At 40.2% G+C, this 17,250-nt stretch overlaps 1 long non-coding RNA gene across 1 annotated transcript; it reads right to left on the bottom strand.

The window, feature by feature from the left end:
* Positions 1–653: 653 nt before the first annotated feature.
* Positions 654–2,099, bottom strand: LOC113035301 (uncharacterized). The gene is made up of 3 exons (XR_013900949.1): positions 2,019–2,099; positions 1,303–1,369; positions 654–923 (listed from the first exon to the last, which is right to left on the bottom strand). It is a non-coding gene; the product is annotated as an uncharacterized LOC113035301 (long non-coding RNA).
* Positions 2,100–17,250: the final 15,151 nt, after the last annotated feature.

Below are 17,250 nucleotides of genomic sequence, written 5' to 3'. Positions count from 1 at the left end.
CGTTTTCGGCTACCCACCACGTTCCTAAATGACGACCTCGGAAAAAGAGGAAATATGAGAACCGTCTGGACTGAACCTACACATGTTCGCTCTTTTTCTTCAAATCGCTTAGAAACACGCTATTTAACATCATTAAAGTCCTGGTTAAGGTCAGGAATAAGGTTATGGTCAGGGCTAGGGATAAGGTTAGGTTTAGGGCTGGAATACAGGGCTGGAACGTCTATTACCGCGGGAGCGTCATTGCACTGGATTCCAGCCATAACCCGCCGCGTACCATAAGAACGCCGAAGGTCTCCTTTCGCGTTCCTCAGGAACGCCGCGGGACGTGACAAAACGTCGACATGTTACGCCTCGGGAGTGAGAACGCTCTGGATTAGGGCCATCAATCAAATCGGATCAAATTTTGTCATAAGCTGTATGGGAGTATCTCTCTAGCACCACCCACTCCTCAGTTAGATAAATAAAACTAAAAAACAAAACAAAAATTTAGCAGCTGTTTGAAAATCTTTTACCAGTGCCCCAAGAAGAGTCAATAGCTTGTCTATTTTCTTGCTGTTCTCCTCTCCATTTCTAAGCTACCTAAATCTTAAGATTTATCAAAAGTTTGTTAACTTGTAGGATGAAAAGACAATTTTAACTTGTGAACACACATACAGACTTTGCATGTTTTTAATCAAACAAAAAAAATAACAAAAGGGGAAGCAAGGTGGTGCCGATGCAAAATCCTGCAGAAAAAAGTAAGTAAAAGTTCATCAAAGTCCAAAACACAACCTTCCTAAACAGCATGAAAGTTACAATTTCCTAGTTAATATACGTCTGACCATTTCCACCTCTACATCTCAAAACATGGACTTTTATCTCTCGGACTGCAATATTCTCTTGGCCACTGAATGAAGGATGATACACCTAAGGAAACTGGGGCCCTGTGGAAACAAAAATATATCACTTTGGGCCCACCACTTTAATATTCCAAAATCAATATTTTGCTTAGATAAATAGATTTATTTTTATTTTTTGCAAGCTTGATGAGATATGTGCAATCCTTTTGTTACATATCTTTTTTGAACATTTTTTGATTTGTACTGTACACCAACTACAAATATTTGTAACTTTTAAATGGCGTAAAACATCTTACTGAACTGTGCTAAATATATGCAAAACAATACACACTTGTCCACAAATCCTCTGTGTGGGTTATAATGTATTATTATTATTATTATTATCAAAACTATTAAAAAATAAATAAAGTTCCCAAGCGGCTTCCTGCCAGTTAGAAACATTGTTTGACATAAAAGAACTCACCTATGCTTCTTCACATATCAGTGGGGTTGGTGTCAGGACTGTTGGTAGCAGAGTGGGATAGATTCATCTGTTTGGCAGCAGGTTGGCAGATGCAGGAAAAAGTATTTTAGTATACATATGTACAAAGGGTCTGTCTGCACTGATTACACTGATTGAGTCTGATTATTTTGCGTTAGAAATTAAGCAAACTAACACTAGGAAAGTCTTTCATGGAGACTTCCTATGAGTATAATTTCCACCGGTCTCACTTTTCTTTTTTGAAACATAGACTTCACTTTGAATATAGCTATTCTATTGTCTCCTTCTCCTGCAGAGGTACAGGTCAAGCACTCAGGGTCAGCTGAGTGACACTGTGAAGCAAACATTATTTTTTGGTGATCAGTTATTAATTTTCATAATAATAATGACTAATGGACTCTTACTCATGGGCCCTTAGAATCATCATCACCTTTCTCTCCTGCCCTCCTGCCAGCACATGTGTGCACACCAAAGCATAAAACACAATAATTTCTCATTATCACTTAAAAAAATAATATACAATCAGAATACAGTCAACAATGTCACTTAATTAATGTCAATTAATAGCATATCATAACATTCCAGTAATACTTTTTGTGTGTGAAATTCATGACATTTAAAGACAAAAACAGGTTGTAAATTGTTTTATTAATCATTGTTATCACTTCTACTGAATACAGGTTAAAGTGAACAGGTACCTGGAGACTGGATTGCTTTTGTTCAGATTTATTCATGATGCATTCTTTGATCAGGTAGACCAAGGCCAAGGCCAAGACCAAGGCCAAGACCAACAGAAAGACCAAGCCAAGTCCAGCCCACTAAAACAAGGAACAGAGATAAAGAATGAAAAAAAAAAACCCATTTAGAATCAAACCTGTCATAAATGGTGTATTACCACATTTTGTCTTTGTCACAAGAGCACTTCGGTTCTTGAACTGAAGCCATCAGCACAAAGGCCAAAATCCCTGGAACGATGAAGAATGTAGCCACAAACCCACCATTCACGTCTGTCCCTTTACAGGGACACTCAAACTCTGTCTGCACCAACCTTTCCAGGATCGTCAAAATAAAGCCAAACACAGCATTTGATGCAAGTGGGCCATTTTTAAATTCTCTTTTCACTTTTTTCATCCATTCTTGTTTTCCTTCTTTTTTCACTTCTGCAAGCATAGACAAAACCAAAGATTAGAAGTCAGAGAGATAATAATTTTGTGATATATTAGTACTAGTCATTTGACTGTAATGCTCATTAGATATGAATCACAAGTTAATTTCAATATTAACTTGATGATTAAAAAATGTACATTACACACACTAAAAAACACTACAGGAAACGTGAAATCCAAATAAATTAATTTTTTAAAAAACCTACTTAGAGGTTACTGTGGAAAAAGATTCAGAGCGCTTGTGAAGAGAAATAAAAAAAACACTGGGGCGGGTGTTAAATAAATTACATTATACTTAGAGATTTTGCTTTCATTTCCTTTGTTTACCAAAATTCTTAGAATCACTACTACAAATGTTGTTCCTAAATGGACATGAACTAAAAGTACAAAGAGCAGATACTGAAATTTAGCCTGCAGTGACCGGGATGGACAGGATTAGACATTGAACAAATTATAATATTGACATTTTTGGTTCAAATAACATCCGTTGCCACTAATATTCAGTCTCAGTTTTGTGATATTTCTCTCAACTTGTACTTTATTAATCTCAAAGGAAATTATGGAGCCCTTTCCTTTTCTTAAGAATGGCTTCTTCATGGTGTATCCTGACCATTTCTGATGAGGCTTCAGCAAACATTATGTATTAATTGAAGGGCACTCTGCACATTGAAAGTCAAGTCAGTCACTGCACCAGAGCTTCTCTCACTACAGGCATAGTTTGGAAAGGTCATTGAAAATGCATGCTACAAGAGGATTTATACATACATTTCTTTTTCTTTTTTCTCTTTTTTTTTTTTCTTTCTCAAGCATTCGGCATCTGAAAAAAATTACTTTTATCATTATCCACTTGCATGACCTGTTGATTTTTAACTAGCAGCTGTATACAGATCAACCTCATTGCCCCAGCTATATTTACTTTAATTTGATGTTATCCTCCCTAACTCCACTCCTTGCATTCTTAATATTACAATATCAGATAACTGCACATAAATATGCAGCAGTGATACGTTCTTGAACTCCTGATCGATTGTTATCGGGAATCGGGTTAAGATGCTGTGCTTTTCATTAAATTAATACAAAAGTAGAAAATTCACAGGTGGTGGTGGGTGGGTGGTCTGCTGTGTTGCCCCCCCCCAAGCTTTGGCTGTCTTTTAATATGCCTGCAGGTATATTAAAATACAGCCAAAGCTTAAACCCATCTAGAAACCCACTGAAGCAAAAACATTGTGGAAACTCTGCAGTGTGTTGAAGTGCAACCAGCAGCTTTTATGCATGACTAAATAGGCCTATGAATGAAACAGTAATGATTCCTGTAAGTTAAGCTGGTATTTAAAACAAGAGTTTTTTGTGCAGCTCCACCTCTGGATGGCGCCATCTTATTTTAGAGCTCCCACACTTTTACTGTGTGACAGGCAGTGTGTACAAGGGGAATAAAACCTCAGATTTTTCTATAACTTATAGTGATGTTCTCTAAAGCTGTTTTTGTTCATTTTGGCTGCCTGAATGTTTTTTTTTAACTCTTCATTATTAGAGCAGAAATGGGTTACCATTACCAGTGCTGAAGGAACTTGACCTATAAATTACTAGATGAGGTTTTAACTGTTCCTCTGCTCTCTGGTTCATGAACAGGTATGCTTTTCACTGCCAATGAAGATCCCAAGATGAACACATTCTACATCCCAGTGAGTACAGAGACATTTATATTCTCATACACCAGTCACATTTATATTTACAGTACACCAAAGAATGATTCATGTTGCAGCTTTTCACACAGCTTTGCAATGCAAGGTCAGTGCGCACGTACCATTTGTTTTCTGTCACTGAGCGAGTCATTGTCAAACCTGGGGCGGGGATGAACTGCAGGTGTGACACACAATGATGTGAAAAATAAGAAGAAGTTCAAGGTCAAGGTAACTTTATCTATACCCATGGGCAAGGTAAATTTGCTTTACAGAAAAAATGACAGCATTTGGCATCCCTATGCCAAGCTCTCACTCACTGCCGATCACTGCGTGCGTGTTGTGAAGCAAACACGAGTTTGTTGATGATATTTTTGCTGGTTTATAAAAATCCTGATGTGAGGCCAGTTTGCTTTTTCTCAGCTTCAATAGTGAAGCATGCCTGAAAAGCATGGAATCAGACTTCTCACAAGGCCTCTGCTTAATGAGTAATTGTTCCTATCAACAGTCTGTTCTGGGACTGATATGATCTTACCTCATGTGATATTGTGAGTGCATATGTGTGTACAGTCAACTAGGGTTTGCTTTGTGTAAATGAGTTCTTTCCAGCCCTGATTTTCATGCATGTGGTAAACTTTGGTCCTTTTGTCCTACGAGAAAAGGTGAGTCTGTCATTGTTTGAACATACAAGCCGAAAACCTTACCTGATTTAAAATTAGCCGACCTCCCATCAGTATCATCTTCTAAGGCATGTCCTGACATTTTCCAGGACAGCTGCTGTTTTTAGACAGCACCATGGAAGTCTTGTTTTGACCTCTTATGCTTTTTTTTTTTTTTTTTGGCTGTCTCGTTTGGCTCTTTTGCCATCAGAATTATTGTCTAAAGGCGAAGAAAGATGCCCAACGGATTTACTTTACCAAATGGACCATCCCAGCCTTGCCGTAATGGTCTATTTGATTCACTTTTTATTGTTTATTTTATTTTATTTTCACTTGTTAAATACGGGACAAACTTGACTGGGGAAAAGAAAAGGGAGAAAGAAAGGGAAAGAAAAACATAAAACATAAATATTTTAAATTTTAAATGAATATCTAGACGTTTCTGGGGTATGGCTGAGTTTTTGAGCAGACAGAGCACTATGCCCAGTTTTAGCCTGGCAATTCCTTCAATGAAAGACTGTACTGTTGTCCCTGGTAGAATTTGTTCTGCAACCTGTTTTCTATTAATTAGAATCTGTCTTTATTCAAGTACAACACCATGAGCATTATAGCTCCTTTGTATACAAGTACCCCACAGGATGTAACGCCCTGCTGTTTGGGATGTTTGTCACAATATCCTCCAGCTGCTACAGATGCAAGGGAATTCATTTCAACGGTGGTGATAGAACTAGGTGCAGATAGGTTTCACAAATTAATTTGCCTCTAGGCTATGAAACTTGGCAGACAACACGCCCAAAAAAGTGTTTTTGCGTGGAAGTACAGACAAGTATGCATATTGAGAAACAGCCCCTTATGATCCCCTCGCTCGCTCACGCTGGGCAGGGAGAGCAGATCCAGTTGACCCCGCCGAAAACTATTGTCTTTTTTTATTTTTGTAAAACACATTTCTGTAGCTGAAAGAATGTGTGATCCTGTTTGTCAATGATTTTGACAGGGGGAACAGATTGTGGCAGGGTCAGCCTGATATATTCTGTAGGGAATAACTACTTTGGCATGACACCGGCACAACCGCAGCGTATGGACATTGTTACGTTTTGGTGTTGTCGGTGTGTTGTTTTTGGCGTGACTGTTATGTGTTTCCTGTTTTACTTTGAAAGTCTGTGTTATCTTAGTGTTTTCAGTTTACGTTTCCCTGTCTCGTCAGTTCTAATTTGCCCCAGCTGTGTTTCCCTCCTGTTGTCCATTTTCCTGATTGCTCCCTCTATGTATTTAAACCCTGTGTTTCAGTGTGTCATGGTCGCGATCTCCCCCGTGTTGTAAATAGTTTGGTGTTTTGGTGTAAATAATAGTGATGGGCAGATGAAGCCCCATGAAGCACTGGAGCTTTTCATCCAATTGGTTCACCCCAACGCGAAGCTTCATGAAGCTTCATTTGCTCTAGCAGGACACCTACTGGACGTAAAAATAATAGCTGGCATGAATTTGAAGAGTGTGGCATTTTGCACACAGCCTGTAAATGTCAACAACAAAAGGAGTGTGTAAAACATGTATATTGTAGTGATGGCAGTATACTGTGTATATTTATGCTGGCAGTATGGAAAATGATTATTTGCGGCAAAGTTCGAACCGCTTCATGAACCAGTCACGTGGTACAGCCGGGCAGCGAGGCTTCGGACGTCATCATTTTCAGCTCCTCCCATAAATGAAGCAAGCCTCGATACGCGCTTCGCGGAAACGCCCCCTCCATTACTCGACACACGCTCCGAAGCCTCGATACAGAACGTCCCATCACTAGTAAATAAATAGTTTGTTGTAAATAGCTGTAAAATAGATTTGTCGATACTTTCGTTTTGGGATTTTGGTGGTGAGCTTTAGTGGGGGTTTTTTGTGTGTTTTTTTTTCTTTATTTTTACTTTTTTTCGTGTTGCACTCCGGTTGCCTAGGCCGGGGTGTAACATATGGGGGCTCGTCCGGGATTGCCTTCGCTGGGGGGTCCGGGGACCGCCCCAGCCTTTGTCGTCTGCTGGAGGGTCCGTGGGACCGCTCCAGCCTTCATTCGCCTTCGCTGAAGGGTCCGAGGGACCACTCCAGCCTTCATCCGCCTTCGCTGGATGGTCCGTGGGACCGCTCCAGCCTTCGTCGTCTGCTGGAGGGTCGGTGGGGCCGCTCCAGCCGTCATCAGCTTCGTCTGCCTTCGCTTCAGCCGTCCGTCTCCGCTGGAGGGTCAGTGGGACCGCTCCAGCCTTCATCAGCTTCGTCTGCCTTCGCTGAGGGGAGGGTCCGTGGGACCGCCCCAGCCTTTGTCGTCGCTGGAGGGTCCGTGGGACCGCTCCAGCCTTCATCCGCCTTCGCTGGAGGGTCCGAGGGACCGCTCCAGCCTTCATCAGCTCCGTCTGCCTTCGCTGAGGGAGGGTCCGTGGGACCGCCCCAGCCTTTGTCGTCGCTGGAGGGTCCGTGGGACCGCTCCAGCCTTCATCCGCCTTCGCTGGAGGGTCCGTGGGACTGCTCCAGCCTTCGTCGTCTGCTGGAGGGTCAGTGGGACCGCTCCAGCCTTCATCGGCTTCGTCTGTCTGGATCAAACTTTTCACTTGGTGTTAAATGTTTGATTTTTGGGTGGGGGGAACTGTTACGTTTTGGTGTTGTCGGTGTGTTGTTTTTGGCGTGACTGTTATGTGTTTCCTGTTTTACTTTGAAAGTCTGTTATCTTAGTGTTTTCAGTTTACGTTTCCCTGTCTCGTCAGTTCTAATTTGCCCCAGCTGTGTTTCCCTCCTGTTGTCCATTTTCCTGATTGCTCCCTCTATGTATTTAAACCCTGTGTTTCAGTGTGTCATGGTCGCGATCTCCCCCGTGTTGTAAATAGTTTGGTGTTTTGTTGTAAATAAATAGTTTGTTGTAAATAGCTGTAAAATAGATTTGTCGATACTTTCGTTTTGGGATTTTGGTGGTGAGCTTTAGTGGGGGTTTTTTGTGTGGTTTTTTTTTTCTTTATTTTTACTTTTTTTCGTGTTGCACTCCGGTTGCCTAGGCCGGGGTGTAACAACATCTAAGAAAAAACAACAAAAAAAAAAAACACCAACCCGCTTTAAACCCTGAGTATGGTACATGTTTTGCGCCTTTCATCTATTTTTATACGACATTTCCTGATGATTAATACACAAATAGAATTGCCTTTCATGCGTTACTGTCTTGGCTCAAATCGGTTTGATGTTTGGACGTGGCTTGAAATAACACCCCTCAATTGTGTTAAAAGTAGCAAGACTGTTCTGACAATTTAAGATATTTGTTTTAAAATATAGGGAGGAAAAGTCAGAAGTTGTCAGTAAAATAAATACTCAAGTAAAGCCCAACTGCAAATTCTGCTTTATTACTTCCTACCTCTGTACTTTTAGTCCATGTCAGTGCATGAGCAGCAAACAGACATGGGGCTTTGTAAAAAAATATCAGAAGAGATAAATACATTACAAATTCTTCTTTTTCACCAATTTTGTTTAATACTAATTAAGATTTTGATTTCTGAATAAAATTATATACATTACACTTTTCTGATGCTTTGGTAATTATTTGATCTGTAAACCAACAGTATTTATAAATGTTTAAGTATTTACAAAGATTAAAATAAGTTGCACCAACCTCTATAAATTACATCCATCCCAGATATACTCTCCTACGTCTCAGATGCTCTACCAGTGAACACTGAAACAACTGGTTGGTTGAGTTTCAGTTTTTCATCTGAGACACGCCTCTCTTCTTCTGTTTGTACTTTTTGTTTCTTTGTAGTTTTCTGTCTCTTTAGCTTTAAGAAAACTTTTCTATGCATTATCAAAGTGGACATGAAACAGTATAAAGCCAATTTACAGTATGTAGCCCTGCTGAAAAAACTGACAAATTTTATACTGTCTGGGAAGCTGGATTTTTTTTAAAAGCCCTTAAAGTGTTTAGTAGAGGGGTAGGCATCCTTTCTGATGATGAGTGCCATTTAAAATTTCCTCAGAAGTCAGTGTGCCATATGATTGTGTAACACACCCCAAGCAAGAGGGCGGCTGACAGATTATGTCTGGTTCTGAAAAAAACATAAATCATGAGATGGACGACAGGTAGTGTGTTTCCTCTCTCGCTTCTGCCAGATCTTTATTTAAACACATTCATGTGTTCACAACAGGTTGCAAAAACTTCTTAACATCTCTGTCTCACATTCCCAAAGCCCAAAATCAGAATAAACTAAAATAGTATAAACAAAAATCTAAACAGTCATCTCTGTTGTTTGTTACTAAGAGCTATAAATCACACTTTTTTCACACATAGTTTGATAAAGCAAACATTCCAGTACTGTACCATATACTAATGGCGTATCTGTGTAGTGGAAATCTCCACATCAACATTGCAGAGCGATCAGAATTATTATAGGTTATTACACTAACTTTAGACAATAACAGTGACAACACATCAAACTGTCTCTGCGAACACATTAACTCAAATATACAGGAGCCGTGGTGTACTTTTGTTACAAGAGGGTGCCTTAAGTTTAGAAAACAACAAAGCTAACAGCTACTCCAGGATGTGGCGAGCTAAGCTAGCTCCTACTCTCGATCGTAACACCTTTCAATGAGCAAAACAGACGAATACAGATCTCAGCAAAACAAACTGCTGGTCCACATGTGGACCACATGTGTGGCCTTATTACTTACTAACCTGAAAAAAACAGATAAATCATGAGATGGACGACAGGTAGTGTGTTTCCTCTAGTGATGTGCGGATCGATACTGAAATGTCGATTCCTCCGATACCAGTCATTTATGTTCTAGAATCGATTCTCACATTAAAATATTGATATTTTAGTAATTAAGGGTAAATTTGTAGTTTATCATTAACAGGAACACAGTGGAAATAACCTATTTCATTCGGAATGTCTACAATTGGAAGGAACTACTACCTCTTCCACCTTTCATAGTCATGTGCGAAATATGGCTGTATAAATGTGGCAGCCCCTTGGCGTGCGCACTCACAACAATGGCTGAGCGTAATTGGAGTTATGTACGGACCTATTTTACATCCACAAACAGCCGAGATGTGGTTTGCCATACATGTGGCAAGAAAGTGAGGTGTTGTGGCAACACCACAAATTTGTCAAACACCCCAGAGTAAATCATATCACAGAATATGACAAGCGTATGTTAAAGCGAACTGAAGAGGAGGAGTGGACAGGGACAGGTGCTGCTAGGGCGAGACAGACGTCCTTTAGTGCTGCAGGCAGGCAAGGTGCTCAAATAGCGCACAACTTCAGGTTTTTTTATTTCTATATGATGAACTTTGCATTATTAAGTGATAAGAACAAGTAATCTGATGTCCTGTAATCATTATGACACTATAATTTGAGATGCATGTTGACATAAGAGAAAATGCTCTCAATTATGGAGACAGTCAAATGGTTCATTTATGTTTGATGTGTGCTTTACATTTGTGTGGCTGTTAATGAAGCGCGCTCTAGGGGGCGTATGCGTTCATCAAAATGGCCGAAGGCTGATGTGTGTTTATTCCTCCCTAAATATCGTCGGTGAAGTTTGCCATGTAAGTCAGATTTTCCTGCGCATTTTCATACCTCTGCCAACAATACAATAAATAAAATACGTTTTTGTACAAAAAGTATCGGTATCGGATCAGTATCGTCGATACCACCCTGAATTTTACTTGGTATCGGATCGGAAAGGAAATCAGTGGTATCGCACATCACTAGCTGTGACCGGGGCACACATGCACGCGCCTACGTCACCATGCAGCGCACACACACACGAATGCACAAGTACGCGTACTACGTACGGTGCATACTATAAGTACGAGAAGTGTGGAAGTGAGAGGCTTGTGAAATGGGGCGGTCTAGCCTTCGTCGCGCTGTTCAGGTTGCCTAGCAACCATGATACTAACCACGAGAAACGTTTCATACAGCTTTTTTTTTTTTTTTACATAAATGGAGAAAAAAAAAAAGTTTTTTTTGTCATTCATTTTTGTCATGACATCACTTTGATTAGTTGAGTATGAGGCTGAGACCACAGGACTGTAAAACATGATTGTTGGGCTTCACTTCTGTACTGGGGTCCGTTCTTCGTACCTCGCTTACTACATCCAAGATCAAATGACACATCCAAGATCAAATCATCGCGCTAACTTTGAGCTCGCTATTCCGGTTCTCCGAACACACCTGTTGTTGACGATTAGTATAGCTGGATGAAGTAATGTGAGATCACTGGGTGGCTTAACAGGGGCTACGCATCGATAGCAGAAACATTGATCGGCAACCCTTTAATTGGTTGGCGAAAATGTCGAAGGAGCGCGCTCGGTATTTTTCGGCAGCAGAGCAAGAACTCTTGATTGAGGGATTTCAGGAGTTTCAGAGTTGCAAAAGCAAGGAGAGAGGGCTGGCAGAAAGTTGCTGACAAATTGGGCGATCGTGGCTCAAGAGTTGGGAGTTCGCCTTGTAATCGGAAGGTTGCTGGTTCGAGCCCAGGCTTGGACAGTCTCGGTCGTTGTGTCCTTGGGCAAGACACTTCACCCGCTGCCTACTGGTGGCGGTCAGAGGGCCCGGTGGCGCCAGTGTCCGGCAGCCTCGCCTCTGTCAGTGCGCCCCAGGGTGGCTGTGGCTACAATGTAGCTTGCCATCACCAGTGTGTGAATGTGTGCATGAATGGGTGGATGACAGGTTGTGTAAAGTGCTTTGGGGTTCTTAGGGACTAGAAAAGCGCTATACAAATACAGGCCATTTACCATTAAACTCGTAAGTAATTTAATAATAACGGATTGGATTTATATAGCGCTTTTCAAGGCACCCAAAGTGCTTTACAATGCCACTATTCATTCACTCTCACATTCACACACTGGTGGAGGCAAGCTACGGTTGTAGCCACAGCTGCCCTGCGGCAGACTGACAGAAGCGAGGCTGCCATATCGCGCCATTGGCCCCTCTGGCCAACACTAGTAGTCGGTAGGGTAAATTTATATTATATTATATTACATTATATCCTCTTTCACATTAGAGCCACGACAGGACCCACTAGAACATGGGAACAAGTAAAAGTGAAATATAAGAATATTCTACAGAATGGTAATATTTATCACTTATATTGCTTTTAGTCTCTTGGAATGAGACCCTGAAATAATCTGTTTGTTTATAACAGCAACCAAGAAAAGGGCAGAGCAAAAAAAGACAGGTGGTGGTCCTGCACCCCCTCGTCAACAAGTTGGTTAAGTAAATAATACCCTCACGGGAATATCGATATCTCTCAATGAGCACACTGTCGCGCTGAGCTAAAGGATCCTGTCTATCCCGCAATATACGCTGAATTCTGAGGACTCTCCTTATCAATCTTGCACCTTCCGCAATGGGTTGCTCGCGTATACGGACAGGACATGGCTGCGACAGACTTCCCAAATCCACCTTCGCTTTTATAGCCGTGGTCTCTCATCTTGATTACACGAAGTAATTTACTATTACAACTCTGAAATATGAATTACATCTGAAATAATCAAATACATGAAATAGAATGATTAATAGTACATTTCCCTTTTTTTAGGAAATGACCTGTATGGAATCAATAAAAGAATCAAGTACTGCATTAACTTTAGTTACATTGATAATATTTATTTATGGTAAAACAGTGGTAAAATATCGCTGTTGCTTTCGTATACATGAAGCGGACATACCTGAGTGGACGCGATCTAATCTTGTTTACATAAAGTAAACCTGCTCCCAAGCAGGTTTACTCTTACGGATCTGTTGCTACGACAGCAAGTCCCAGATGAGCTTCGGAGAACCGAACGATCCAAGATCACGCGAAATCGTCAACAGTCAAATCCAGCTAACTTACTTAGCGAGGTACGAAGAACGGGCCCCTGAACAGTCATTTCAAGATTAGTTAGTAAATAACAATTAGCTAATGTTGTTCATGAGACTAAAACCATCTCACTGTGGTAATGTAAATATAATATGGCCAATATTATAATATTGTCAGATTATTATGAGATATATACATACATATATACACATACATATATATATACATATACACATATATATATATATATACATACATACACACACACATATATATATATATATATATATATATATATATATATATATATATATATATATATATATATATATATATATATATATATATATATATATATATATATATACATACACATACACACACACATACATACATACATACACATACACATACACACTTTAAAACCAAGTTAACGCTGAAAGTACAAACATCACACAACTTTGCCGACACGTGGCAACAGTAATGTTTTAATGTTCTTCGTTATTAAACAGTCGCACATAAATAAGTGACATCATATTCAGTGTCAAGTGTTCTGTGTCTGTGAGGTGCCCACACTTGAAAAAGACCAGACTTTGAATTTCACTCACTTTATTTTGACCAGCTAGTTAGATAGCTAGATATAGGTGAAAAACCTTTCAACACAAAAAATAAAGAACATTTCATTAATCATTCAGATAAAATGCATTATAGAGAAGACAAATGAAATAACAAAAATATATACACTTCAGTAAAGCCACTTAACATAGCTAAAGATAAATACTTTTGTCTAAACTATCATTTAACCCAGTTTGAGTTAGTTTTACATTCATTTGGTTTTTAATCACAGAGCTGAGTAATTTCAAAAAAATGAAGATGAAATAAACTGGTCTACCTTGCATTTTTACACTTTTTATAACAATTACATTTTTAAAGTACACATTTTAGAGTTTGCAAATATTTTAATAAAGACTTTAACCAAGGATTTTCTTTTACAAAGAATTATTTTCCTTAAATTCAGCCAAACATATTTACACTAGTTTTAAGATTCACCCAAGGATTTGGGGTAACTATTTTTAGTATTAATTAACATAAATATGTGGGAAACACTACCTACATAAACAATTTACTCAAACTTAAACATTCATTTTAATATCAATATAATTTTTTGAAATTAAATGCAGTAACTATTTCCCAAAGCATAAATACATTTCCACAATTGAGCTTCCATAGTTCCCCAACATATATGAGTCCAAGAGCTTACCGATAGCCCGTCTAGCTCAAAGTCTTCCTCACAGTGGGAAAGTGGATTGTGCTTTGTTTGCTGTCCTCTCAGTATGTCACACCCAGGTCAAATGACTGCTGCATGCATTTTAAGGTCTACTAGGCACGCCAGCCCTTGATTGCTCTAATTCAGCTCACCTGGCGGAGCCGCGCACACCAGGCCGCGCTTAGTTGTAGACTGCACACAAGGTCTAATTAGCGGCCATGCGCAAGCAGCAGCACAGAGCAGGTAGTGGGCAGGAGGAGGAAGAGAAGAGTAACAGCCACACCTACTAGGTCAGCGCGACATTCAGTACTTACTAGTGATGGGATTTCCGGCTCTTTTTAGAGATCCGGCTCTTTCGGTTCGGCTCACTAAAAAGAGCCGGCTCTTTCGGCTCCGAACTGGCTCTTCAGGTTGTTTTGTTGCTTTAATTAATTTATTATTAACAATAATATAAAATTATGCACAAAAGGAATTACTAACATAAAAACAAGTGGTTTTATTTATATATGTTTATATATAAATATATGCGGTGGCCCCTAGAGACAAAACACGTACAAACTCCAAAACACATTTCTAGCATGAACTGAACTTCCAAAGCAGAGCTACTAGATCACTTAAATTACACAATTGAAAGCATGTGTGTATTGTTTGTGTATTTATACACAGGCACTCATATATATATTCAAATAATTTAAAAAAAAGTTCATTTACCTGTTACTACGACACACCAAATCCGGTCGTTGGTACTTGCTGGCTTGTGTAGCCACAAGATAACAAAGGCTCAACACTGCGCCCAGCATCCTGGAGCACTTCTGTTGTCTTTTGTACGTGTTTTGAGTTTTTATGTGCTTCTGAGTTTTTATATGCTTCTGAGTTTTTACGTGCTTCGGAGTTTGTACGTGTTTTTACGTGTTTTGGAGTTTGTACGTGTTTTTACATGTTTTGGAGTTTGTACATGCTTCAGAGTTCATACGTGATTTGAAGTTTGTATGTGCTTTGTCTCTAGGGGCCACCGTAAATATACTTTTATTTATTCACTCCACATAAAATGTAATAAATAAATCATATAATATAAAAATCAACTATTCACATTTCAAGTTTTAACTATTTAAATTTTCAGCTTTCACAAATTTAAAGTGAAAAGAACACAAAACACTGCAAACCACAACACAATTAAATATAAATTATAATATGAAAACTAAAAGAACATGCACATTCTCTGTCATATGGACCTGCATGAATAAACTTTCTCAATCCTTTATCATCTGCAACCGAAAATAGTTGTGGATGATTACTATACCTTTCTAATGTTGTTGTCCCTGCCTCTCTTTCTCTGGCTCTGTTCCTGTGCTACTGAGTGTAACTACCGCCCCTCCCCCCTCTGCCCAGCGTAAAGCACAAGGCTCGCGTGCAGAGTGAAGCGGAAAAAAAGTGCGAGAGAGAGACTGAGAGAAAAAAAAAAAAAAACCACGTGACGGCTCGCGATAAGGAGCCGGCTCGCGTCGTTCACGTCAAAGAGCCGGCTCTAAGAGCCATTTCGTTCGCGAACGACCCATCACTAGTACTTACTTTTGACAGTTCACTCTTCGGCCGCTCCCTTCTGCCGTGTTTTGCGGCAAAATTATCGACACCCACCGCCGCGCTATGAATTGTGGGATATATGGGACCACGAAGCGTGCACCGGACCACGCTTGATATTTGGGGAAATCGACGGCGCATTTGGAGTATGCATTTGAAGTACACTTCGAATTAGGACAGCCGTCGTCACGTGGCAGTGACGTAATCGCACTTAAAATGCGTACTTCAAGCGTGCAGACCCTGAATTGGGACACAGCCAGAGGTTGTATCCCAATTCAGGGTCTGCAGCCTTAAAAGCCGCATTTTAAGGCCGATTACGTCACCGCCACGCGACGAAGGCTGTCCCAATTTGAAGGCTGCTCGAAATGCGGACCTCAAATACGTCCTTAATTTTCCTGAATTTTAAGGACGTGGCAGTGTAGACTTCGTGGCCCAACATATCCCAGAATGCATAGCGCGGCGGTGGGTGTGGATAATTTTGCCAAAAAAAACGGCGGATGAGGGGCGCCCGAAGAGTAAACTTTAAGTCCTGAATATCATGTCACTTATTTATGTGCAAATGTTTAATGACGAAGAACATTAAACATTACTGATGGCCACATGTCGGCAAAGTTATGTGACATAAGTGACGTTTGTACTAACTTGGCTTTACAGCCTTTACTTTAAAATATACGCTGTTCAATAGCTGACCTTAATCTTACAGAGAATGATCAAAGCTCATGTAGAAACAAACAAACAAATGAACAAAAGATTTTCTCCTTCATTTCTGTCAAACAAAGCTGTATGAAACGTTTCCAGCTGTTAGTATCATGGTTGCTAGGCAACCTGGGCAGCGCAATGGAGGCTAGACAGTCCCATTTCACAAGCCTCGCACTTCCGGCCTAAGTACGCTGCCCTTGAGGATCGTTGAGGCTGCATACTTTGAGGCTGCAGACCCTGAATTGGGATACAGCCAGACTCAGATCACACAGGTAGGAGATTGAAATGCAAAATGACATATTTAATTTTTTTTTTTTTTTTTAAAAAAGGGTGTTTTGGGTGAAATTCAAAAGTATTTAACACATATGTCACACGAGGTGCGCCTGCTGCTTGCGGCGCAGAGAGGAGAGGGCGGGGCGGTGGGGGATTTTGTGACCGGCTGGAGCAGCATCTAATAACCAACTCGCAAAGTAAAACAAAATAAAAACAAACCAACAAACACGAAAACACCATACATTATGATACAGACTTATAATTTGCACCGATGTTTTTTCGAAATTCTATACACGAAAAGTGAGCGCGAGAGCCCTTGGTGCGCCTGCTTGCTGCCGAAGTCAAAGTAAACTTTATTGTCATCTCCGCTACATACAGTCCAGTATATAGAGAGAAGAGACGACAAGGCTCCAGTTACAGCAGTGCAAGTAAACAAACAATATATATAAGAAGAGTAAGAAAATAAATATAAACTTTAGGACTCGGGGTAAAGGGATCAATAACAATTTAAAATTTACAGTTTGATGATCTCACACACAGTGTTCGCCCAGGGCGCCAAACGGGCTAGGACCGCCACTGGTCCCTCTCACCACTAGGCTAAGTTATTTTTAGCCAATTACAATCTGAATCTGGTAGTTGGGGTTATTAGCTAAGATACTGTCATTAAGAAGCGGCACAACTATGCGAGCTAATTTGCGATGTGCACCGCTGGCCCAGCCATTTATTTTTTAATGCACCTTCTCAGTTGAATTCACTGCGTGTTGTGCCCAGGGCTGGACTGGGAC

Source organism: Astatotilapia calliptera, chromosome 13 (genome assembly GCF_964374335.1).
Source record: "Astatotilapia calliptera chromosome 13, fAstCal68.1, whole genome shotgun sequence".
Taxonomy (NCBI): Eukaryota; Metazoa; Chordata; class Actinopteri; order Cichliformes; family Cichlidae; genus Astatotilapia; species Astatotilapia calliptera.
The sequence above is the reverse complement of the archived record's forward strand: the minus strand, read 5'-3'. Positions and strand labels throughout refer to the sequence as shown.